The following is a 25136-nucleotide window of genomic DNA, read 5'->3' as shown; positions in this document are numbered from 1 at the left end:
AGATGAAGCCATAACCAATTAACCCAAATTCAGCATGACCTGCAGTTTATTTCACCTCCCAGTCATAGGCAGCGCCGTTTGAGTAATACTTTTGCAGCACAAGGTTTACTTCTGCTAATGGATGAAGAAACCAGTAGAACATGGCTGGCTGATGTGACAGGTTACAAAGTGGTTCTTGCTAAATAATAATTAGAAATTATATCACAAAATACTAGAAAGAAGGTGTAAGCTCTGTATCCTAGCCTGGTTAGTCTGTCATCTTTCTCTCACATGACAAAAAAATTGCACTCTAACAGGGGTTTAAGTACAAGGCCTGGAAATAGAATATGGGATTCCTTTAAAAAAATAAAAAACACTTAAATGCACCTAAAAAAGTTTTGATAACTATCTTTTTATAGATATTAATATAAAAGATTCCAAGGGACATGCAGGTATTGGGTTTTTTGGATAAGGGATCTTCCCTTAATTTGGATGGCCATACCTTAGGTTTGTTAAAAATGATATAGTCATAGAGAATGTGTTTCTGGATAAGGGAACCTAGTACTCAATTCTAATACAGTATGTGCTAAAAGACACAGTAGGAAGCAGGCTCCTACCCCATACAGCTTACAATCAAAGCACATGGCACTTATCTTTGTATATTTATACTTATGTATTACTATGCTTGCTATTTGCTATTATTATACTTCCCCCCCCCCCCATGGCTGTACTTTGTCTACTCTGAAAAATTGTACAGCATTGTGTATTCATGTAGAGTTTTATAAATACATTTTTACATACATACATGTGCTGCCGTTTCTTATGCAGCAGGGAAAGCTCGTTGCTAACTCTTGCTCAATAGGCTAGATTAGTGATGTTAAGTTTGTCACCCTCCAGATGGTGTGCGTTGCAACTCCCAGAATTCTCAGACAGCTGTTCATTTGTTGGGGGATGCTGGGTGTTATAATTCACAGGTGTAGAAGAAGTGCAATGTGCGAGTTTGACCCTCCTTATTTATAACCTATCTTAAGCATGTTTGGACATTCTGGCAAAATGTTTGTAGAATAAATTATCATTCTATTATCCTATTATTCTATCACAACAGAAATTGTGATATTTTGTTATTTTTAAATAAGAAGCTAACAATCTTTTGCACCTTTGCCAAATTAATACCAACATGCTCCTCACTGGACAAAGTAAAAAGAAACACAAAAAGAAACAAAACCAGTTTTTAGGAAACCTGTGCATAGGTGACACTTTTAAAGTGGATTTTACTGGAAATCATCACCTCAAACTCCATCCAGAGAAGGATATACCAAGAAAATAGGGGGAAAAAAGTCAGTTATTTGATTTGCCCCTGTTAAACATATCCACATTAGAAATATTCCCTTTTGTCATTTACGGCACAGACTACTTGGAAAGCTGAAAAACTGCATAGAATATAAGTGTTGATTAAGAGTAGTTTACTCAGAGAACAATTCTACTCACACCTTCATCTTATTGTGTGGAACAGACATCCTTTACCTGATGGCTGATAACAGGATCAGGGAGAGGTCCCACCCTTTGTCCCACCTTTTACAGCTTAACATGTCAGAACAATGATTTACTCTCCTATTTTTTGTCTCTCATACTGTTGGGTAATAAACCTGATGGGCAAAGTCTTCTCTTTTAGATATATGCAAGCACCAAGAAAGGTGATGGAACTGAATCATTAACTCTTATTCTGCCAAAGAGTTGCAATGCACTGTAGGAAATAGTTGTTGCTCTAAAAAAGGAATTAAGTTTGCACCAAAGAAGAATTACAAATTCTGTACTTTGCATTATTCTCGACAGAAGAAAAAGAATTAGGGGTTTCTTCCTTAACAAATTAACTGATAAGCTTCAAAGTACCAAAAAGGAATGCAGGGTAAAAGTAAAGCAACACGTAGTATATCGGTAAGGGATCCTGCATTATGAGAGGTCATTTAACCTTAATCAACAGGCAAAAAAAATCATACATTTTTTTGTACAGTATTTTTAGTTATAACATTTATAAAGGATGCTAGAGAAAGGTAAAATAAATAATTGACACTTATAATAGAAGGTTTAGCATTAAAGATGCATATCAGACAGTATATATCAATTTAAAAGAAGACTTGTGTTTGCTCTGATGTAAAACTGTTACATCTAAGAAGCTGACTATAAAACATCTGGAATGTATCTATTTTTCAGTTTGCAAATCCAAAAATTATGTCAGGGATATGGACCAGAACATTTTCTTCCACACCAGTCTAAAATGAGTCCACTCCATCCTCACCCTTTGCAGAGATATCAGGGTTAATTTTAGCATACATCTGACTAGCTGCTTAGCAACACTTATCCTATGACCTTCAAAGCACCACCTTCTTTTAAAGGGGATCATGAATACAACCACTCAAAGGGTTTTTACTTTCCCTCCTTCCCAAACTTCAAAAAGTTGCATAAAAAAGTTGAAAGTTAATGAATTTCAGTGTGACATAATTCAAGTCATACAGTACTAACAGTCAAGGCCTAACCAGTACCTGATACAGATAAAAATCTGTATGCTGAGCAACACAATACAATGCAAGCATCTTTCACATGCCTAATTAAATAACAGATTTTGGTATTGCTTTCCCGTTTCTAAAATGCCATTAATATGCTGCATTGTACTGAAAATTTTGTATCAGTAAGGAAACCTGTAGCAACCAAACATTCATATTTATCAGTCTACAAACACACAGAGTGCGCACATGAGGGTATAACCTTGAGTGATTTCACTTGTATCAGAGCATATAAATGTGATATGCATTTGTACTAGTTGCAGTGTTGCTAAATGTTCATTTATAGGCACTCCACAACACTCTGAAAAAACACAAGTTCACCAAGTTACATAAACACATATAAAATACTAAATGCTGTAACACCATCTGATAAACCCCAAAACATTAAAATTGGTGTCAAATGCTAAAAAATTTGCACATGCTTTGTTAAACGCTTAAAGATTCAACTGACCATAAACACTTGAATAAATACACATAAGTATTGCTCAACGTGCTTATCACTAAACATTCTTATGCCTTTAAGGTAGATTAAAAATGTTTCCAAAGGCCTGTCTGTATGAGCCCTAAGTGCACTAGACTGACTAAAGATTTACAGAGATGGATACAGCAAATTTGTGTGTCTTAAGCCGGCCATACAGGTTCAGATTTTAGGTTCTTCTAACTAACAATCGGATGTCAATCGTACGTTTAGTCTGATCGACTAAACAACCGATTGTCATGGAAAGAAAATTATCTGGAAGATAATTTGGAGGCCACACACAGTCCAAAAATCGTATATTAACTTGTTCATAGAGTAGAGATTTTTTCTGGGGTCATTTTTAAATTACAAAAAAAAAAACTCACAAAGACCTGACAATAAAAACACTACTGCTGTTCCAAACACACTAACTTAAATAACTAGATTTTGAAAGTATTGTATTGTTTTGATGTACACTGCTGCATATACAATAGCTATTAATAAAAACAAATATGCATTACACTATATGACAGCTACAGTAACTGTTACTTCACTGGCAGAGGAAGGGTTACAACCAAAATTGCAGACCATCAGACTCCATTCAGACTGCTGCAAACAGAAAGTTGCTCAACTACTTTGCAATTCAGATTGATGAAATAACTAGTGATTCTGGACTGCAGTTGAAAAGAAATTGAGGGAATGTTTGCATTCTGATTCCTCATTCTTTGGTCAAGGTGTGTCTCTACAGAGAAACTGTAGCAACAAGAAGGATGTACCTTATTCAGAAAAAGAAGCAAGTGTCTCAGTTGGACCAGAAAAAGCAACTGCAAACCTTCACATTTAACAACAACATTTCCACAGATTTAAACCATCTGGAAACTCAATTATGCTATCATTTTTGCAAACCATCACTTAATCATATGAATGTTGAATGTAAATACATACAGCTCACATAGAGGTGCTTGTTTACTAACAAATAATCTAAACTGCACCCGCAACTGTAATGCACAGCAAACAACCAGCATTTAGATTTAATTAGCCTACTGCAAGTTAGAATATGAAAGCACCGATGCAATGTACCATTGGGGTTGTTAAATAAGCCTTGTAGTGTCATATGTACAGTATATCAAAGCAACTTATTTTGGCAGTTTTTATTGTATCTGTTAAGGAAGACTTCAGAAATATCCTCATCTGCTTACCCATAACTAGAAAGCAATCCTAAAGAGAAAGCTGGCATCCCTTTCTTGCCCCACCACTGCCCAATAGGTGCAAGTACTTAGTTTATAGGCATGTGGTAAATCCTCTTGGAGAAAAGAGATGTTAAGCTGTAGAGTAAGCTGTAGAGTAGAGTGAGTACCCTCCATCAGAAACACTTCCCTCCCCTAAGTTAGTGTAGAGTTGTATGTTGGTGCTGCTGTGCTGGCTATTAAGCCGTGTAGAATTTCGTAATGGAATGTGAACTGCTCATCCGGATCTGGGCTAGTTCTATCTCCTAACCAGTAAGGAGCAGGGGAGGACAGATCTGCTGAGACAGGAGAAATGCTTTCTCCTCCTCCTTTTATAACCCATCAAGGATGCCTTACAGAGACGAAGTGAGCACAGGCAAATTGTGAAAGCATTAAATAATTAACAGCATACAGAGACGCAAAATAGATCCCAAAGAAAGTGATGAGTGTAACAGATGCAAGGAAGTCAAACTGCAGCACATTGTCTTTCTGGGTGTGAGGAGGAAGCACCTCAAGCTTTTCAAAAGTTCTCCTAATCATCAAAGGCAAAACTGAATTTTTAGGATTGTGACGAATCCTAATATACATGAGGACTAAGATGAGTAAGACCTTACACACAAGCAAAAAAAAAAAAAGGGTGATAAAGGAGTGCTGTCCCTATCTCCCTCCCAGAAAGCCGAGGCATCAAGAGCAGAGTCAGAGGAGTGGAATAAAATACTCTGCCTCTTAGCAACCATTAAGGTCGCAGTCTCCTAAGAGACGAGTCCCAACTAGTTTTAACAACTTGACTTAAAATAATACATTTGGGGGGAAAATCCTTTATAAACAAGCTGATCATGAAAAACTCAAAAAAATAATAAATAATAAATAAATATTTAAACAAAAAAAATCATAAGATGCACATAACAAAACTTAGAATAAAAAAAAGCAGAATCCCATAAAATGAAGTTATCAGATAGACCTGACCAATGTGTGGTCCTCCAGCTGCTGTTGAACAACTGGTGGAGGGTCACAATGTCGACTCCCTTAAATTAAACAATATGAATCAGCCAAGGATGGCCAGCATATGACACAAATGAGCGTCGTACGGAAAGAGGTGGATGCTGAGAGCAGCTGAAAAGGTTTAGGAGGCACCACCCAACAGCCCAAAAAGGACTGCACAGAAAAAAATGCAAAAGATCATGCCCAACTGTGTGAAAGGGAACTTATGTATGTCTGTGGGAATATACAAAGGACATTCTATACTGTAAAGGATAGCAAATGTGGCATGTTGTGACTTGATACAAGCACACGCAGTGCTTTGCTAGTTTGTAATTTTGTCAGTCGTGACACTGATTACAAAAACTGTCCTTCCAGCTTGCCCCTAAAAGTTTTCAGCATACCACCCCCCATCTCTGCTCTGATGCCAGACTCCTTCCTGTACTCATGACGACAGTAGTCCTAGTTCTGCTACGTGTGATTCCAGCTCTGATCCCCATTTCACATGCTTAGCACAAGGAACAGATGCTAGCTACCCATCATTATAAATACACACAACTATATTCCTTTTTACCTGTCATACATATCATATATGAGAAAAAAAACTCAAGTTCTGCTGCTCTAGTCTTTCTCAACACACAAGGGTTGGAAAGTTTGTCAAGGCCAACAGGCACTCACCCCCACCTCTCTCCCACACAGCAAGTGGTATCAGAGAACGACGAGAGATACATGGTGGATGCAACAAACACACGTAGAAGGACAGGGAGGGGAGATCAACTATCAGAGAGAGAAGCTTCGACCCCTCCATTGCACTTTAACCCCTTTTTCTACCAGAAGCAGCACTAAAGCATTGCATGACATTTTAATACTATTACATTTCAGTTTAGTAAAACATCTACAAAATACATGAAATGAAATCCAACATCATAAGCTAAAACACACACACACACATAAAGTAATTACAACCATCCCCCACTCCTTACCTTAAAAAAGACTCCTTCATCACAGCTTCTGAATCGAGTTGCTACGATAGTAAAAAAAAAAAAAAAGTTTTCACTGTAAGAAAGAGTGATCTAGGAAAAGAAATAAAAGTTTGCTGAAGTGTGGCAGTGAAAAAGTTGGCTAGTCCTTTCTCTGCGAGGCAAGAGTGCTAAGAGCAACAGCAGCAGCACCACCATCCAGGATCTGCTAGTTAAAAATAAACTTTGCACTAGGAGGAGATGATCTGGCTGGATTCCTGAGCTCAGACGGTTTAATATGGATGAGCATCAGGTCCTGCAGGCAAAATGCTGCTCTTGGTACTGCTGCTGTTGCTGCTGCTCAATGCTGGTTGGTAGAGAGACTTTAACAAGGAAGGGGAAGGAGAGTTAAGAGGGCGGGGAGACAGCGGAGGGGGAAGGGAGGGCGAAAAAAAGGCAACATCATCTCCTCCAACACTGGGTCACAACTTTAAAAAGTTTTCTCCTATAACTTAACTATATTGATTTGCATCCTCCTCACACCCAGCCAAGGGGGGCACCTGGTTAAACGTCATTTATTTACTGTTACTATAATGCGTAGGCTATATACATCGGCGGGTACCTGGTAGTAGTAGGTGCTCTCCGAGAATCCTGCTGAAGGAGGAAGTTTGCTGAGCAGATACTGATATATGTAGCACGCAGCCCTCCTCGCTGAAACGAGGGCGCTCGAAAGTCTGAGGGATGCTTAAAGAGAAAGCCTTCGCTCATTTACATGAGAATTCGCCCAGTGGGGGCGGTGTTGCATTGGAGTCTGGGGAGGAGAGTTTGTTTTACCTCAACAGAGGATGAAACGCTATACCTTAACCATATGCAGATAAGCATGTGAAGAAAAGCTATCTCTGCTGCCCATATGTTTTGATAAGAAAGTCATGAGTAGCCCCTGTGTCTAGGGTGTGTTTCCCCTTTAACAAAAGTTACCGGGAAGCAAATTATTAAACCGTGTGCGCAAGATGGACGCCCTTCATGTCATCCTCCCCTCACCACTACTAGTACGGTCCTTCCCTACTGCAGCTTGTGTGTAAAATGTCACAGCTATAAAGGTCGGGACGAAGCACAAAATAGAACAAAAAATGTCCCGTCCAAGTGCGCAGGAGGGAGGGGAGCCTGTGGTCCCAGAATGATGGGGCTGCGGGATACAGTGGGAAGGCAATGCGCTCGCACCTCCCCTCCTCCTGAGTTGGAGTTTGGAGGCGCCCGAGCAGGTGAGGCTGGGAAGGGCGGGGATGTTGCTGAGTTGTGTAAAGGCAGGAATGCGCTGGGGATGTGCAAAGTTCAGCCTGCTACAGCTCGTGTTATCTCTCCTTCTGCTGCCACAATTGCTCCTTTAGTGAAGCAAGGGGCTAAAAATGCACTGACCTCTCTCAAATATTCTGGAGGAAGGGGGGCTGCACCGGCAGGTAGAGCAGGTTGGGGCAGCAGAGACAAACAACCTTGGGACTGCAACTCCCAGCATCTCGTTAAGACTTTGTTGAAAGTTGTAGGACCAAGTGATAAAGGTTGCTACCAGGACTTAAAACGTATCGTAAAAAGACTTGTGGTGCTCTTTTATTACCAGTTTCCCATACCCCCTCCTCCTATGACATCTCCCTCCCAAGCCTGATAAAGCAACCATCACGTGTTTCTTCTGGGGACGTGTTACTACTGAGCCTTGTGGTTCTCTTCTAGAAGTCCTCATGCACAAACTCTCGCAATATGTTTTAACATCTCTACAGAAAGTGAATGTGCTTCACATATACCAGTGTTTTATAAACCTACTCCTTTATTTTGATGTTAATTCTTCAGGGAATTTGACTTTGATATACTTAATAAATGTCACATGGTGCAGAGCTCATGCCTAAGTGTGCAAATCAGTTACAGCTACATTTAAAATTAATAGGATTTGAAATAAATAACGTGTGATACAGTTTGTACTGGAATATTTAATCCCTACCAGAGTATAAAACCAGTAACCCTAATGCTGTTGTGAGGTTTGTGTTTCATCATTCCCTGCAGGGCCTATATAAAATGCATAGTTGTGCGATACAGTAACTGCGTGGAAGAAAAGGGGTTAAAAACAACAATGTCAGGAAGTTCCTACCTTTTGGCAAGGAAGCCCATGTCCCACCTTTCTGCAGTTTACTTACTAGTTCAACGTGTCCTTCAACCAATGATCTTCAAGATCTAAAAACCAAAGTTATTTACAGGCCATTTAATATTTATAAATTGCAATTCATTGTCGTATGCCAGAGAACTGTGATAAAGGATACTGGGTAATGTAGTTTTTACAACTACTTTATTATTTGACATTGCTATAAATGTTATAGTGATTCAGGATCCTGTAAAGATCACAAAAGGAGCAAAGCCCTAATGTTCTAAAGAAATTTGTTTTTGCTTGTGTTCTGTGGTGTGAGGTCTTATTATATGCTTACATCAACTGACATACACTCTAGAACAGTGATACATAACCAGTGGCTCTTGAGCAACATGTTGCTCCCATTGTCCTCAAAGTAGGTGCCCATTTTTAAAATTTTGGCTTAGAGGCAAGTTTGGAAGCATAGAGACACAGTTTTACTCCAAGTAGAGCCTCGTGCAGGCTATCAGTCCACATGGGGCTACCAAACAGTCAATTACAGTCCTTATTTGGCATCCTCAAGTAACTTTTTTCATGCTTATGGGGCTGATTTTAGATATGTGTGTGGCTCAAAAGGTTGGGGATTCCTGCTTTAGCGTTTAGGACAACAGCACTATCTATTTAGGAATTCATTGGGTGCAGTTCTAAAGAAATCAATAGAAATAACACAGTCAAGCAGTATGGTAGCTACCACTATATAAATACAATCATGGTAAACAATGCATAATAGGGAGACAAGGACAAAGCATCTTGATACTGAACACAACCTGTTTTTGGATTCACATGCCCTTAATTAAGTCTCAGTTCACACTTGATAACAGGCCTGTGAAGCCCAAAATGTTCTGTGAATAGATAGCATTTGCAGTATTAACTTGTTTGGGTCTTCTCTCCCTATTATTACCTGTAAAATATTGTGCTATGACAGGGTCCCAGTAAAAGGCAAGTGGACAGCTGATTGATCTTTGGGTTGCGGTATGCTAGTTTAGTCACCTAAGTGCCAATAAACTTTTATGAGTATTTACAGAATTTTAAATTATTTTAATAAAAATAGGTTAGTAAAAAAAATAGGCAGTAAAGAGTAATTGCAAGTAATGACAAATACTTGTCACTTTATTTATTTTGGTGTACACTGCCATAAACGTAGATGTTCCTTTCAGATATAATATTAACATTTTTAATAATAGTTGTGCTTGATTTTTTGAATTCCCCATGTATTTATTTGAACCAAATGTTATCTTATCACACAGAATTTATGTATTTAAACACTGCTAGTGAAGCTACGTGCATCCTTGCAAAATGCGTCAAGTGCAAATATGTCAGTTCAGTTTGGTTTAATGAACTGTGTGACAAATGCAAAGTATAGAAGCAAGGGGAAATGCAGTGACATAACTCCAGTTGGGCCCAGTGAAACAGGGGCCTAGTAAGTATAGGGTGGGGTTCACAGGTTACCAAGTAGTGTGTGTACATCATTGGCCACATATTAGTCCATACACATTGTGGGTAGAACACAAGTGAGGCCCAAAAATGTTGTTGCCTAGGGAGTAAAGTTATGCCCCAGCATCCTGGATTCACATTGCATGTTGCCCCTACTCATAGAACTGTTATGCTAATTAGTATCAGAATTGGTAATTTACATACAAGCTGCAGCACAAACTACATGCCTCCCCAAACGACATCTGGCCTGAAATCAGCCAGATATCAAACAGGCAGGTTTGATCTTTCCGCCAGTAACTATACCTGCCGTTTTAATTTGACTATTTGGACCTAGGGCCAAACAACCAAATGAGCCTGATTTTGTCAACCCATAGGTGGGCATATCGGGAGAAGGTCCACTTGCTTGGCAACCTCGCTGAGCAAGCGGATCTTACCCCGTGTATGGGCAGCTTTAGTTTACAAGTCATTAAAATAGTAGAGCTTTTTTACAAGTTTTGTAATAATTTTGCTTACAAGATGACGTAGAACACCTTTAAAACTTAGGGGACACACTTAGGGGCTGATTTACTAACCCACGAATCCGACCCGAATTGGAAAAGTTCCGACTTGAAAACGAACATTTTGCGACTTTTTCGTATGTTTTGCGATTTTTTCGGATTCTTTACGAATTTTTCGTTACCAATACGATTTTTGCGTAAAAACGCGAGTTTTTCGTATCCATTACGAAAGTTGCGTAAAAAGTTGCGCATTTTTCGTAGCGTTAAAACGTACGCGAAAAGTTGCGCATTTTTCGTAGCGTTAAAACTTAAAAGGTGCAAAGTTTCGCGTAAGTTTTAACGCTACGAAAAATGCGCAACTTTTCGCGTAAGTTTTAACGCTACGAAAAATGCGCAACTTTCGTAATGGATACGAAAAACTCGCGTTTTTACGCAAAAATCGTATTGGTAACAAAAAATTCGTAAAGAATCCGAAAAAATCGCAAAACATACGAAAAAATCGCAAAATACCGATCATTACGAAAAAAACGCAATCGGACTCATTTCGACCCGTTCGTGGGTAAGTAAATCAGCCCCTTAATCTAAAGTCAAAGGAGTGGGCATGGACTGCAAAGCTGTAAAAAGAGGAATGCACATGGCCCCTAAACACTAACTGAACATGGGATTTTTACCCAGACAAGCTTTATAGCAGACTCTGCAGTCTAAAGCAAAATAAATATATTTCCTTACTGAAACTAGATATACACATTTTTCTCTACTGTCTCTGGCTTTGGTTCTTGCATGTAGTGGCAGTGACTAACTAGAGTGTAGTTAGGTTACAGTTGCTCCAAGCACATAAAGGTCATCCCACAAAATGCAGAGCTACATTCCATCCTGCACTCTCTTTATAATGGGGATGTTAACATGCCAGCCTCCAGCTCTTCTTCTGAACAACAACTTCCATCACACGTTGTCAAGCAGAGACTGCCTGAGGATGATGGGATGTTGTAGTTAAGAACTGCCTCAGGGCTGCAGGGTTCACATGCCTTCCCAAAACCTTCAGTGGGATGCATGTGCGTAACAGAAGAAAAGTAAGTAAAATAAAACCCCCCATTATATTCATTATCCTTTATAATGTGGGAAATTGAAGTAGACTAATGTGTAACAGAGTAGAGCATAAACTCAATCCCACTTGAAATAGCCACCAGTGAGATGAAGCTAAATGTTCACCATCAACACTGTTTTAAACAGTGGCCAAAGTTCAGAAGCTGCTCTGGCATATACAAATTCCCTCTGTTCCAAAAATACAGAGCCCTTTGGTAAATACAGACAGGCCCTTCACTCTGTAAATGGTATAACAGTGGTAAAGAAAGTTTAGGTTGTGTGCACTACAAACACTGTAGCATTTCTAGAAATCACCCTTTAATAACTCATCAGCATCTTTTCAGAGAAATAACAAGAAACAAATGTGTAATATATTACTGAAATATTTGGCATAATGAAATATGTTGCTGCAAGTTAACTTCTCTTTTTAACCTGAAACATTTGGCACTGATTGCTGTTTTCAGTGCCTAGTGCAGTTTTAGAAACTGCCATTAATAGGTTAGATGTTGCTTTTGCTTTTAGTAGGAATGCAAGTGAAATAAATGTACAAATATATATATCTTGAGAAAGGTCCAGGTGCTGTGACTGAAATGTAGATTTTGCACAAATAAAGGATCAATTATTTTCAGTATGAAGTCCTGTGAGTGCTGTGTCTGTTCCTCAATTATATTTTTATCTCCATGCTCGGCACCCAGGCAATGAAGGATTTACTTATTTACCATGGTATATATATGTATAAATATATATATATATATATACAGTATTTGATTTGCACAGAAATCCCAGTGTTGCTGGTCTTTTTGATATGATGTGTTATATTTTTACCGTGCGCCTGGGTATTTAATTAAAGCGGTGTGCCACCCTTCTGGTAAAATATACACTTTATACTAGTAGATTATACATTGTACATTATATCATTATAATAATGTGGCTGGAAATGTTTATTATGTTAAGACTTTTTGTTCTGGCTCTCATTCCTACAATATTTATAAAATCTATTGTACCTGGTGTGGACTTTCAGGCCAGGAGTGCCACACTGGTAACAAAACCTAACAAGTGGTTGCTATAAGCCCTAACATTTTTAAGGATGGTGGGAGATACGTGCTTAAAAGAAATATTGTTTTAAATTACAGTAACAAAGTGAGAAACAGATTTTTACTCCAAAGGCCAATTGTACTGATGGAAGATAAACTGTATTTTAAACATTTTGTAATTTATACCTATATATCAAAAATACTTCACATCCTATGGCCCGCAGCCTTAAAAAAGCAGGCAGAGGCAACATCTTCCTGTTTTACATATGGAAGCTATTTACAAAGTGTGTCGTCAATAGGCACTAATTCACACACTGCTACAAGTTGGGGGTTATCTTCCATTCAATTAAAGGGGAAGTTCACCTTTCACAATGTGGGCCTACACAAGTAAAAATAATATCATAATAATAAAGTAAAGTCTTGTATTTATGATTATGTATAATTAAAATATGTGTCCTTTGGTTTGGGGTCCTCAGTGCACATAGTCATTATCTAAATTCTGTATAAAAGAGGCATTAAGACTCATTTATGAATGCAGCCCCAAGTGAAGTTGCGCGAAAATGGCGCAATTGTTGCACATATTGATGCTATTCCAAGGAGTCCGAACACACTCCTTGTAATTCTGCATATTTGCACACTGTGTTTATAAATGACCCCTTTTAAACAATTGTATTGGGAAAAGTCTTTCTTTTACAAAGTCCAACCACTTTTGTAGGCCTTTGCAAAAAAGGTTGACATCCCCTTATTAAAGTACAATACAGAATGAATGTCTAACATTTCTAGAATGACTAAATATGTGGGTATTTCGTTTGTTATAGCAAACCCAGGTCTCAGTTAGTGAGAATTTAGAATTTTTTTTTAACTTTTTACTTGAACAATAGTAAACAAAGTATCTTTTATAGGCCTCCTGTTTCATATTTGTCAGTGTTATTATAAGCTTTTTTTTAGGGAGGTGTACATACCCGTAACCTAAGGCTTATGGCATACAATGCATGTTGTCCACCACAGTGAAACTGTGAGATATAGTGTGATTTGGATGTACATGTTCCTTGTATCATTTGCATAGGCCAACAGTTGGATAACTTGTCAAAGGTGACATGTGATGCTACATATTCTCTCACTTAGGCATCTGATAATACCCCTACACCTGCAAAGAAGGGGTATCAGTATTGCCTTCCACGCTGCCACAGAAGTATTGCCCAACTTGTTGTCCATTTACAGCACAATTTTATCACTGTAAAAGACAATAATACAAATGACTACACCAAGATTTAAAACAATGGTGTAAATATTCACAGGTAAATAATAACAGAAGCTATTGTTTCTCTAACTTTAGTGATTGTAGCTCTACAGTCTATCTTTTATCTCACAAACAATCTGTGTGATATACTGAGCTTGGTATAGATAGCTCACAAAATTGTAGTATTTCAGATATTTGCCCACTATATATGGTTAGTTGGGCAGAAACTTGGTTAGAACATCAATGTGGGTGGCCAAATGAGACAATATCAATCAATCACAAAACCCAAACATCATTCATATTTGGCAGTAAGTCATTATAGACATACATCGCCAAGCCCCTACAGTAGGTGCTTACTAATTATGATGAACACTTGGGTTCAGGGTTAATAGCACTGGACAAATCATATATAAGAGGTGAATGCATGCAGTACCAGGTTGATTGAAAACTTCACTCACAGAACACTGAGCTCATAAATTGGCCTGATTTCTGTATAATGCATTTCATCAGCTATATCTAAAATTGCTGGGCCTGCATCCATAACAATATTCAATTAGTTAAGGATTTAACCATATACCAAGCCAATATTTGGGGGGTTTATTTAATAAAAGGCAGTAAGTTTACCAAGGAGGAGTAACCCATATCAACCAATCAGCAGTTGGCATTTACTGGTCACCTGTTTAAAAGCACACATCTTATTGGTTGCCATGAGTTACAGATCCTCTTACTGTGTTTTATTACATAAGGGGGTTAGATAAATACCAAAACGAATTCAAACCCTAAACTGTACATTCAAATTTTATCAAAAAATTAAAACATTGTGTCAGCTATGAACAAATATATTGGCATGTTCAGGTTTTCCATCGCTTTAAAGTCATTTGATGATGATTCCATTTTGGTTAGGCTGAATAATTTGGCATTTGTAAAATCCAAACCCTGCAAAAATGCTGGGATTAATCCTGAACTAAATCTTTGATTAGGCACATCCTTAATAATCATATAGCTTCGATATTACTAATTTCCAAAAACTTAGGGGCTGATTTATTAAAGTCCGAATTTCGGACTTTATAAAAATATTGAGGTGTGATCTGAGGTATGATCCGAATGTTCTGAAATTTTCGTATCTGAACAGTGCAAAAAACTTTCTGACTTTGAACCTTCAGTGCATGTTTTTGGAAGCCTCCCATAGGATTCAGTGGCACTCTGCAGCTCCAACCTGACCAAAGGAAAGTCACGATACAGATGCTTGAATGGATTACAAAATTTTCGTACTCATTGCGACAAATACGACAAATACGATTTTGTCACAAATTGTTGCAAAGTATAAAAAAGAAAATTAACAAAAAAAATCACCCAAAAAAAATCGTACCCAATTGAACATTGATAAATGGGCCCCTTATTGTTAAATGTGATCCACTTCCTCCGAATTAGGTACATATTTAATGATTGGGCAGTTTAGGAAAGATCATAATGAAGGTAAAACTGTATGAACATATAAGGACTGATCTATGTGAAAGCTTGGACCTCAGCAAGCTGATACAATACAGGAGCATAACATTTAACAGATTTTGACTGTAGTTTTTTACATGACCAGCATGGCAGTTCTGTGACATACGTAGGATATAGAAATCAGACATCTTTCATCATTGCCCAGGACCCTAAAAGTTGATATACATACGAAAACAGGAGTTCTGTTTCAATTTGCTTTTACAAAGAGTTCATAGAATAATATGTGACTGACCAAAAGCTTTTGTTTGTTTTTGAATACAATGCAAAAGGTTTATATGCATACAAAGGCTACTCTGGCTAGGTATTAGAATCATGTTAGCATATTATATTGCCACTCATTACAGACTTGAGCCAAACTAAATTACAAAGTCTAGTGCTGAGAAACTTGCTTCTCCAAAATGCTACATGTATTGCTGGCAAATATTTCAATACTTATTTTTAAAGAGAAGCAAATGCCCCAACCTGAGGGGAAATCAGAGATATCTAACCTGAAACACTCCAGCATTTATATTACAACTCCCAAAAAACTCCCTGATGGATGCAATGAAAACTGTATTATTTTTTATATAGCATTGACATGGTACATAGAACCTTACACAAAATGTGAGTCGCATCAGTCCCAGCCGACCTTACAATCTAAGTTTCCTGTCACATAAAACATGCACTATGTTAAATTTTATCAGGAGCCAGTTAACCTGCCTGATGCTTAGAAAATGCCTTTCCACTGACAACAAAGGGGATTGCTGGTGGAAAGGCCTACACATGTCTTTTCAAAGTTACTACAGGATCGATGTGTAGAAACTTCACGCAACTTTTAAAAGCTGAAGCATTGTGTAGGCCTTTTCACTAGCAATTCCCTTTGTTGCTGGTGTAAAAGCATTTCAGAGATTTATCGGGGGCGACTAATTTATCCTTGGGACATTAGCCTAAAGGTACTGTGACTTCTTTCCTACAGATATAACTGTGTACATTAATCTCTGTCCCACTGGCATCGGACAAACTCCCCAGCCTGAAGCTTCACTGTCATGCACTTCCAGTACCTCTTGATCCACATGTAGCACCTCTGCTTCTTGTCCCCAAGTTTCATTGTCCAAGAAGCAGTGTCAGACTGGGACTGCTAGGGCCTACAAGAGACTCTAAAAATCTGGGCCCACTACATTTATATGTAGTGCCAGATGTTTAAGTTTTTAAATAAACTCATGGTAGAAATAAGGATGATCTGAGGGGAAGGGGCCAACTAGGGGATTTGATCGTTTGGGGACCATGCCCCATTTGACCAGCGTCCCCTGAACATTTCCAGTATCAGCGGGGACAGGCAATAATATGAGAATGTTGTCACAGCAGTGCCAAGAGAAAAGCTCACAAAAATTCTATCACAGCACAGCAGTGTTAAGGTGAGAACTCACAGAAGGCTTTTCTGTGGATGCTATCACAGCAGTGTCAAGACCAGCAATGACAGTTATAGTTTTTTTGTCTATAGGTTATTTTGCAATCTCTTCTGTTTGGCACAGTGCTTCTTTTGCTACTGCTGTGATAGTGTATCAATGTTAGTGCCTCCTAAATATACTTAAGTTCTGTTCGGTTTGAAAATATACTGTATGTCCCACCGTGTCAATGCTGCGGTGTGTGTCTCTTCAAGATAGAAACACATTCTAACATATGAGATGTTATAACAGAAAACTTACCTTCTACTTAACAAAGTAGCTCCTGTAGGGATCAGATCGGGAAAAGTATTTTTTAATAATCTGTGTTGCCAGATCATTTTGATTTCTGTATTTTTAAATAAATAATGGCTTGCATTTAAAGGGGGCATATAATGACATTGATTTTGTTTTGTGTGCACAGCATATTTCTTCTTTCTGAGTATTTGTTTTATATGTAAATCTTGCCTCAACAAAAGAAAAGATAACAATTCTATACCAAGAGCCATTGCAACAGCTCCTCTAATGGTTCTAATGTTCTTGTCTGTAGCACAGTTCTGGACTTTACCTACATTGTATACCATCACCTCTGCCTAACAAAATAAAGTAACAAACAAACCTAATTCTAATTAGTTTTACCCCTTTAACTCTATGATTGATCCTGTTTTGTTTTCTGATTGCGTAAAAGTAAAAAATAAGCATCTCTTATTGTCTAAATGTAGATCTACATATTTTTAAAGTGACTCTTCTTTTTACTACACACATGAAATCACAGTTGAATAAAGTTTTCAAATAAAACTGATGTGATTCTGCTCCAAAAAACAGACAGGCAGGTTAATTGGCTTCTGACTAAATTGACCATAGTGTGTGAATGTGAAAGGGGCCTAAGATTGTAAGCTCCTCTGGTGCAGGGACTGATTTGAATGATGTAAAATCTCTGTAAAGTGCTGCAGAAATGTGTCATGCTATATAAATAACAGGAAATAAAAACTAAATAATGCTATACTTTGTATACTGTGTGTAAAAACAGGCCTTCTTAAACATCTCAGTTTATTTCTTCAGTCCCATAGTAGTGTGTCACAAGTTTGATGGTTGTATAAAGAGAAATGCAGTGCTCTTCCAAGCCAGAAATAACCTTGAGCAGGCTGAATGCAAATTCAGCATAATACAGGTATGGGATCCATTATCCGGAAACCCGCTATCCAGAAAGCTCCAAATTACGGAAAGCCCATCTCCCATAGACTCCATTTTAATGAAATAATGTAGATTTTTCTCTGTAATAATAAAACAGTACCTGTTTTTGATCCCAACTAAGATATAATTAATCCTTATTGGATGCAAAACAATCCTATTGGGTTTAATTAATGTTTTATTGAATTTTTAGTAGATTTAAGGTATGAAGACCCAAATTATGGAAAGACCCCTTATCCGGAATACCCTTGGTCCCGAGCATTCTGGATAATGGGTTCTATACCTGTACAGGGAAATATTGTTATATATATTTCCATAAAGGACAAGTCAACCCAAAATATAAATTTTTTGCCTAATAAAAGAAAAACATAATTCTAAGCAACTTTGCAATATACATTAATTACAAATTTGCAATGGTTTGTGAGTTATTTGTATATATTATTGCTATTAAAAGCAGGGCATGGCAGCAGACTGACAGACTTATCTTGCTGGAGGAGGCTACCTTCTGCAACATTGTTTAAAAAGTAACAACCAAGAGTTCAGCAAATGCTGCTTTCTGTAGGAATGACATTTACAAATAACTTTTAAAGCACTACAAATTTCCAATACATTCACATTGGAAAGTTGCTTTGAATTAAGTTTTCTTTTATTAGGCAAACAATTATAAGCATGAGTATAATTCACAGAGGATTTAAAACACAAGATACAACAATGATGCCCACCATTTTTGGAAGGGTAAATAATTTGTACAACATACTTGGTTTTTAAATTTGACAGAAAGAGGGTGAGAGAAAAATTAATGCTGTATACTGCTGTCACCCAACCCCCTACCCCTCACCCCCCAGCTCTGTCGCAGGATTTCTTATGGAAATCTGTTGCGGAGGCTGGGGGCATATTGTTTTTGTGAGGGGGAGACCTGAGGGCCTCCCCCCCATAACCTGCCACTCTAGGTACAGGCCCTCGGGTGCCTATTCATAAATAGGGCCCTACTCTTCCAGCTCATTTATATCCTTGTTATGGACTGGTGCCCAAAACTATACTGCATTCTCAAGTAGGGATCTATAAAGAGGCAAATTATGTTTTCAGAACCGAATTAGGCCCCTGGGCCAATGACCAATCCCAATCATAATGTGGGCCTACACAGACCAAATGGCTGCCAACCTGGTCTGTAGTGGTCAAATCGGCAGCTTATATGACCATCTTTAGACAACCTGCTCCATGTGTCTGCACCCAGGCCAACGCAGTGGCTCTGGGTGCAGACACAGAAGAGCACTGATTTAAGCATAGGGGTGGATTCTCAATATGTTTTTATCCACAGGCTGAGAATCCGCCATGTGTGGCATAAGCCTTAGTCCTGCCTCAGTCTTCGCTTTGCTACCTCCTTGGTTCCTGCTCCAAACACTAAGGCCAGTAGCTCCTGAGTAACTGCTGTGGCCCATGATCTTTTTTTTTACAAAAGTATGAGAAAGACCAGGAACTATGAACAGTGGCTTTGCCATACTAAGCTCTTTGTGAGAATGTGTTTTCTCTTGCTTAAAGCACACTTTTTCACAACATAGCTCTTTGTGCGAGTGGAACATGTCAAAAAGGCATTTATAAAAATAAATACTGTGTGCATCAGACAATACATTAAAAATACAACTTTCAGTGGATACTGGTACCAGCATAAATACAACTACAGTGTACATATGATTCAATTTACAGGACCCTGAGCTCATTGATAGGGGCTGCATAAGACTGTACACATTAGGCAGTGTAACACACTAGGCAGTGTATACAAAGAGGGGCCTTGAAATGACATGTGAGCTCACATATTTTGGCCAAAGTGTTGTACTGAAGCAATTTTTTTTTAATATTAACTGACACAGCCTGGATCTGAGTGCACCAATTATTTTCTATTTTTGTAAATGATATCTCTATGTTATTGCTACCAGCTGTCTAAAACTGGTCATATAAGCTGCCGATTTGACCACTACAGACCAGGTTGGCAGTCATTTGTGTAGGCCCACATTATGATTGGGTCATTGGCCCAGGGGCCTAATTCGGTACTGCAAATGAGAGGCCAAATAGGACAACAATGTCCTTATTTAGTAACCTCACTAAAGAAGCAGATCTTAACATGTATGACCAGATAAACTTTAAAATGTAATTTAGACCAAGTTCTTTCATGGAGTTGTTTCTAGTATCTGTTTAACAATGCAGCATAGGGTAGACCAAGCACTGACAATTTTTCTCTTAATTTTAAAGATAATCCTTTCTTCCTATATTATCTACCAAATAGCTCTCTAAAAGAGTTATTTGATCAGATTCAATTCAGTGAGAAAACAGTGAAATCAGTTTTCACATGTAAACTGATGGATGATTCACTTTGAGATGCAGTTCAGTTTCAGAAAAACTTAATGCCTGTGTAACATCACTTAAAAGACCACCAGTGTGCATGTGAATGCAATAAATATGTCAGGGTAGCAGAGATGTGGGACAGGTGTGTAAGGGAGGAACAATCACCAATGAGCTTCTTTTTCTAATTTGAATAAACCCGCATTTTAAATGCTTGCATATTTATTAATAAGACAAACTTGTTCAAATAAAAAAAACTACAATAAAACTTGAAAAACTCAAATATCTCGAATTGAAAATATGGCTTGACTTTGCCTAGGACAACTCCCATTGACCTCTGTATAAACTCTCAAGCTTTTAGATGGCAAAGTTTTACATTCAAGTTTTCGAGTTTTTTGCACTTCATAAATACCAGACATTCAAGTTTTTGAAAGATAATTCTAATTGTGCAAATTTTAGCAATAAATAATTTGAAACTCGAACATTGAAAGTGCCCATTTGAGACATTTCATATTTTCAGCATGGATTAATTATTTATTTTAATGTGCCTCATCTATTATTGTGCAAAGTGCAGTGTTTTGGAATCTTGTGCCCAAATGTGCAACTGTGCACTCACAAAATGGAGCACAAAGCATTGCAGTGGTTTTCTAAAAAAAAAAAAAAAGAATATAAATTAGGGATACACTGAATCCCAGATTCGGTGCAGGATTCGGACCGAATCCAGCCTTTTTTTGATGGCTACAGTTTCGTCCAAATCCACCCCAGCCAAACCTAATCCAAATCCTAATTAGCATTCGGAAAGGGTTAATTTTTTTTTGGGGGGGGGGGATTTTTAACCCTTTCCATTCCTAATTAGCATACGCTAATTAGGATTCGGTTTGGGATTCGGCAGCCTTCACAAACCCCCCTGCACACAAGTGCTCTGTGCGTGGGCGTTTTTTCGCCCGTAGTTCTTTAGCACTTGTACCTGGTGCAATGGCACATATATTCAGTGTGTATGTAGTAGTGGTGCTATAGTCATGTTATATGCCAAAGTCACCAAACTTGTTTTATCACATAGCTCACATGACAAGATGAAGGATTCTTTTTCTAGGATTCTTTTGTCTGCAGTACTCTGACAAGTAAAAATAAAATTAAGATGCAGCAGTCAAAAGGAGTGGGCTTCCTTAGGGCCTCTATAGGGATATATAGGACAGGGTTTGAATAATTATTTTTTTTTTTCAATGAGTTTTATTTTCTTTTTAACTTTTACAGAATTGGATATCAAAATAACACATATTCGTATTGAGTATCTTATATCCTGAAAGAGAAAGAAGGAAAGGAAGAGAAGATAGGAGAGTGGTCCCGTCTTAACGAACGATGGGGCCAAAGGGTGAAAAAAAAGAAAGAGCAGCATAATGTACTTGAAAACAAAACAATGAATTTGACGGTTTTCTTGATCATTAAATCTACTTATCTTAACATATAGGTGCCTTTGAGGTTCCATGTTATGGAGAAAAAAAATTCAGAATGATTAGCGTCTATGAGAGTATGGTTCAAAAAATAATCTGAATAAACTTTCCTTTAGTTTATATACTTCTTAAGTGTTGCTTCGTTATTTGGTTCAAAAAGTAAGTGAAAATAAATTATTTGAGTTCAGAAATGAGTAGCAATACCATGGTTCCCAGATCTTTATGAACTTATCATGTTTGTCTGTGAGAACACTAGTTAATCGTTCGTTAACCATGACCCAATTCATTTTGTTTTTGAAATGGGAAATGGGGATTTGGGTTGTTTTCCAAATCCCCATTTCCTGTTAGAAAGATAAAAGTTATTAGTGATCTGGCATGGTTGTTAATGTTGGGTATTTTTACATTCAATAAAGCATTTTGAAGGTCTTTCTTCAGATTTATTTGTGTTACCGAATAGATGATATTGTATATTCTGGACCAAAACCTTTGAACATTTGGACAGGCCCACCAGATATGTATCATTGAGCCTGTTTGCCCACATCTCCTAAAACAATCTTTACTGAGTTGAGGGTTTATTCTATGTAGGCGAGAAGGGACCATATACCAGCACATAAGAACTTTATACGTTGTTTCTAATAATGAGGTGTTTCTAGAGCAGTTGGCTGTAGTTTGTCAAATCTGGGTCCAATTTTCATCAGTAATCGTAATGTTAAGGTCTTTATGCCATGCTTGGGTATATGGTAAAGGGTCTTTTGAGTGTGCACTTAGTAGCATACTATACAAATTGGAAATTAACCCTTTTGAGTATGGGTATTTGATGCAAATAGTTTCAAAATAGGTGGGGATCAAAGTAACCTTATCTTTATTAATTGTGCGGATAAAATGATTTATCTGCTGATAGTGGAAAGCCTCTGAAGGAGGTGGGTTATGGGTGTTTTGAATTGTTGGCCACGTCTTAAGGCCAGAAAGGTAATAAAAGTTATATATAAATTGAAAGCCTTTTGATATCCGCCATTGGAAAGCAGCAAAGGAAAGTCCCGGAGGGAAGAGTGGGTTGCCAAACAGGGGTGTTGCTGGAAGGGTCGATGACATAAGTGAGGCAGAATGCTTGTATTTATCCCAAACTGACATGGAATGAGTCAGGAAGGGATCTGGATATTTTGGCCGTTTTAGAGGGGGAGACCAAAGTAAAGAACATGGGGAAATTGGGAAAAGTTGGTGTTTTAGTATAATGACCCATTTAGGAGGGTTGGAAGCATGCATATGGGCTAAGGGGACCAGTTGTGCTGCAATATAATAGTTTTGTAATTGTGGAACACTAAGACCCCCTTGTTGTTTAGTTCTATAGATAGTTTGTCGGGTTATTCTGGGGGTTTTTATCTGCCCAGATAAATTTAAATATTTTCCTCTGCATGGTCTTGAGATCTTGATCGGGAATAGGAACTGGTAGTGTTCTAAACAAATAAAGTATCTTGGGTAAGAGGGTAATTTTAAAGGCATTGATTCTCCCAAACCAAGATAAGTCCATTTTGGACCATGACTGTAAATTTTCTCTCGCCATTTTCCAGAGTTGTGGATAGTTATGCTGGTATAGGGTTGGTAAGTGAGATGAGATGTTGATTCCTAGATAGTGTATAGCCGAGTGCTGCCATTTAAAATCAAAGTTTGATAGTGTGTTGTGGTAAGGTTACGTTTAAGGCTTCCGACTTGCTATGGTTTATAGTTAATCCTGATATGTTCCTAAATGCATCTAATAAATGGATTAGTTTTGTTATGGTCATTAGTATGTCATCTGCATAAAGGCATTGTTTGTGCATCAGTTGTCCAATTTGGGGGCCTGTAATGTTCGCATCTTGTCTGATAAGTTCGGCTAAAGGTTCAATTGCTAAACGAACAAAGTGGGGGATAAAGGGCATCCCTGTCTAGTACCTCTTTCTATAGTAATCGGGTTCCCCCGGTATGGACCCCATTTTGGGATAGCTTTGGGGAAACGGTACAAGGATTTTAAAATTGTGATGAAGTAGGGTCCGATTCCGCATTGGTTCAATATGAAGTATAGATAGTCCCATGAAATAGAATCGAATGCCTTATGAATATCTAGCATTCCTTGTTGTTTTGTAGTCTGGAAATTATGTATATGTTGTAAAGTTCTTCTAATGTTGTCAGAGGTTTGTCTGTTAAGAATAAAACCTGTTTGATCTGAGATAATCAGATCAGGGAGAAACATGTTGAGGCGGTCTGCTAAAATTTTTGTTAATAGCTTAATATCAATATTCATTATCGATATTGGTCTATAATTGGTGCATTCAAGGTGATCCATCCGTGGTTTCGGTATAAAGGATAATTGCGCCTTTAATGATTCCTCATCATTCCTCCCCTAGTCGTTGGGTTGAACATGTTTGTTAAGTGTGGGGTAAAAAGGGCGGTCAATTTTTTATAATAAAGGCCTGTAAATCCATCCGGTCCTGGTGATTTAGTTATTTTCACATTTTTAATTGCCTTCGTTACCTCTTCATGTGTGATGTAAGCATCTAGTGAATCTGATTGTGAGGCAGATAATGTGGGGAGTTGTAGTGTAGAGAGGAGTTTGTTAGCTGTTGAGGAAGGGAATGGTTTAGTTTTGCTATATATTGTAGAATAGTATACAGAGAATTCTTGTAAGATCTTTTGGGGGTTACTTGTTAGGTGTCCTGATCTCGTACGGATTGTGGTTGGCGGTGGGGTTTGGTAGATTGGCTGATTTAGTTTCCGTGCTAGTAATGTTCCTATCTTGTTGCTTTGAGTATAGAACCTCTGATTGGTCCATTGTAGTTGTTTCTCCGTTACTTGAGATTGAAGGAGATCCAAATCAGTGCATAAGAGGAGTATAGTAGCTTTTTGGGATGGGGAAGGTGTAATTTGGTCTTGTCTAGTTGCATTTTGTAATTGAAATTCTAGTTCCTTAATTTTTTGTGTAGTTTGTTTTTTCTTAATAGAGGCTATTTTTATGATTTCCCCCCTTATTACAGTTTTATGGGCTTCCCAGAGTGTAATAGGGGAGGAAACTGATCCCTGATTTTCTGTGAAGTAATTTTCTACTGCTTGTTTTATTGAACTGAAGTTGGATTTAATTTTCAGTAAGGAGTCGTTTAATCTCCAGTCTAAATCAGTTGGTCTTTGCCATAGGCTAGTGAGCGTGAGAGCGGTAGGAGAATGGTCTGACCAAGGAGTGGTCAGAATATGAGCTTGGCAAGTGTTGGGGATAAGTAGGGTTTGAATAATTTATCTCATAAAAGGTACAAATTCAAAGTGACACCCAAGTGCTGCTATGGTTTTATAAGGCAGGGGCTGTTTATAAATGACAGAATCATTAATTGTCGAGATCACGTTAAAGAATACTGCCAGTGAAAAACATGTTTTTTCTAAATGCATCAGTTAATAGAGCTTCTCCAGCAGAAAGCTGGATTGAAATACTGTATTTCAAAAACAGATTTTTTTATATTTAATTTTAAAATTTCACGTGGGGGCTAGCCATATTCTTCATTTCCCAGGGTGCCACAGCCATGTAACTTGTCCTTTGATAAGCGTCAGTCACACTTTACTGCTTTGCTGCAAGTTGGAGTGATATTA

General features: G+C 37.9%; 1 protein-coding gene across 6 annotated transcripts in view; it reads right to left on the bottom strand.

Annotated features, from left to right (window-relative positions):
* Positions 1 to 7922, bottom strand: part of rreb1 (ras responsive element binding protein 1) — a 72476-nt gene extending 64554 nt beyond the window's left edge. For 2 of the 6 annotated variants that reach the window (XM_002932676.5, XM_004915291.4), the window contains exons 1-2: positions 6783 to 7921; positions 6185 to 6225 (exon numbers count right to left, since the gene is read on the bottom strand). The gene's annotated coding sequence lies outside the window, so the exon portion shown is untranslated. Of the gene's footprint in view, positions 1 to 6184; positions 6554 to 6782 lie in introns of those variants that run through there. The other 4 variants (XM_004915292.4, XM_031904172.1, XM_012965408.3 and 1 more) reach the window with 4 other exon arrangements.
* Between the last annotated feature and the right edge of the window lie 17214 nt (positions 7923 to 25136).

This window comes from Xenopus tropicalis, chromosome 6 (assembly GCF_000004195.4).
Source record: "Xenopus tropicalis strain Nigerian chromosome 6, UCB_Xtro_10.0, whole genome shotgun sequence".
In the NCBI taxonomy this organism is placed as follows: domain Eukaryota; kingdom Metazoa; phylum Chordata; class Amphibia; order Anura; family Pipidae; genus Xenopus; species Xenopus tropicalis.
The sequence above is the reverse complement of the archived record's forward strand: the minus strand, read 5'-3'. Positions and strand labels throughout refer to the sequence as shown.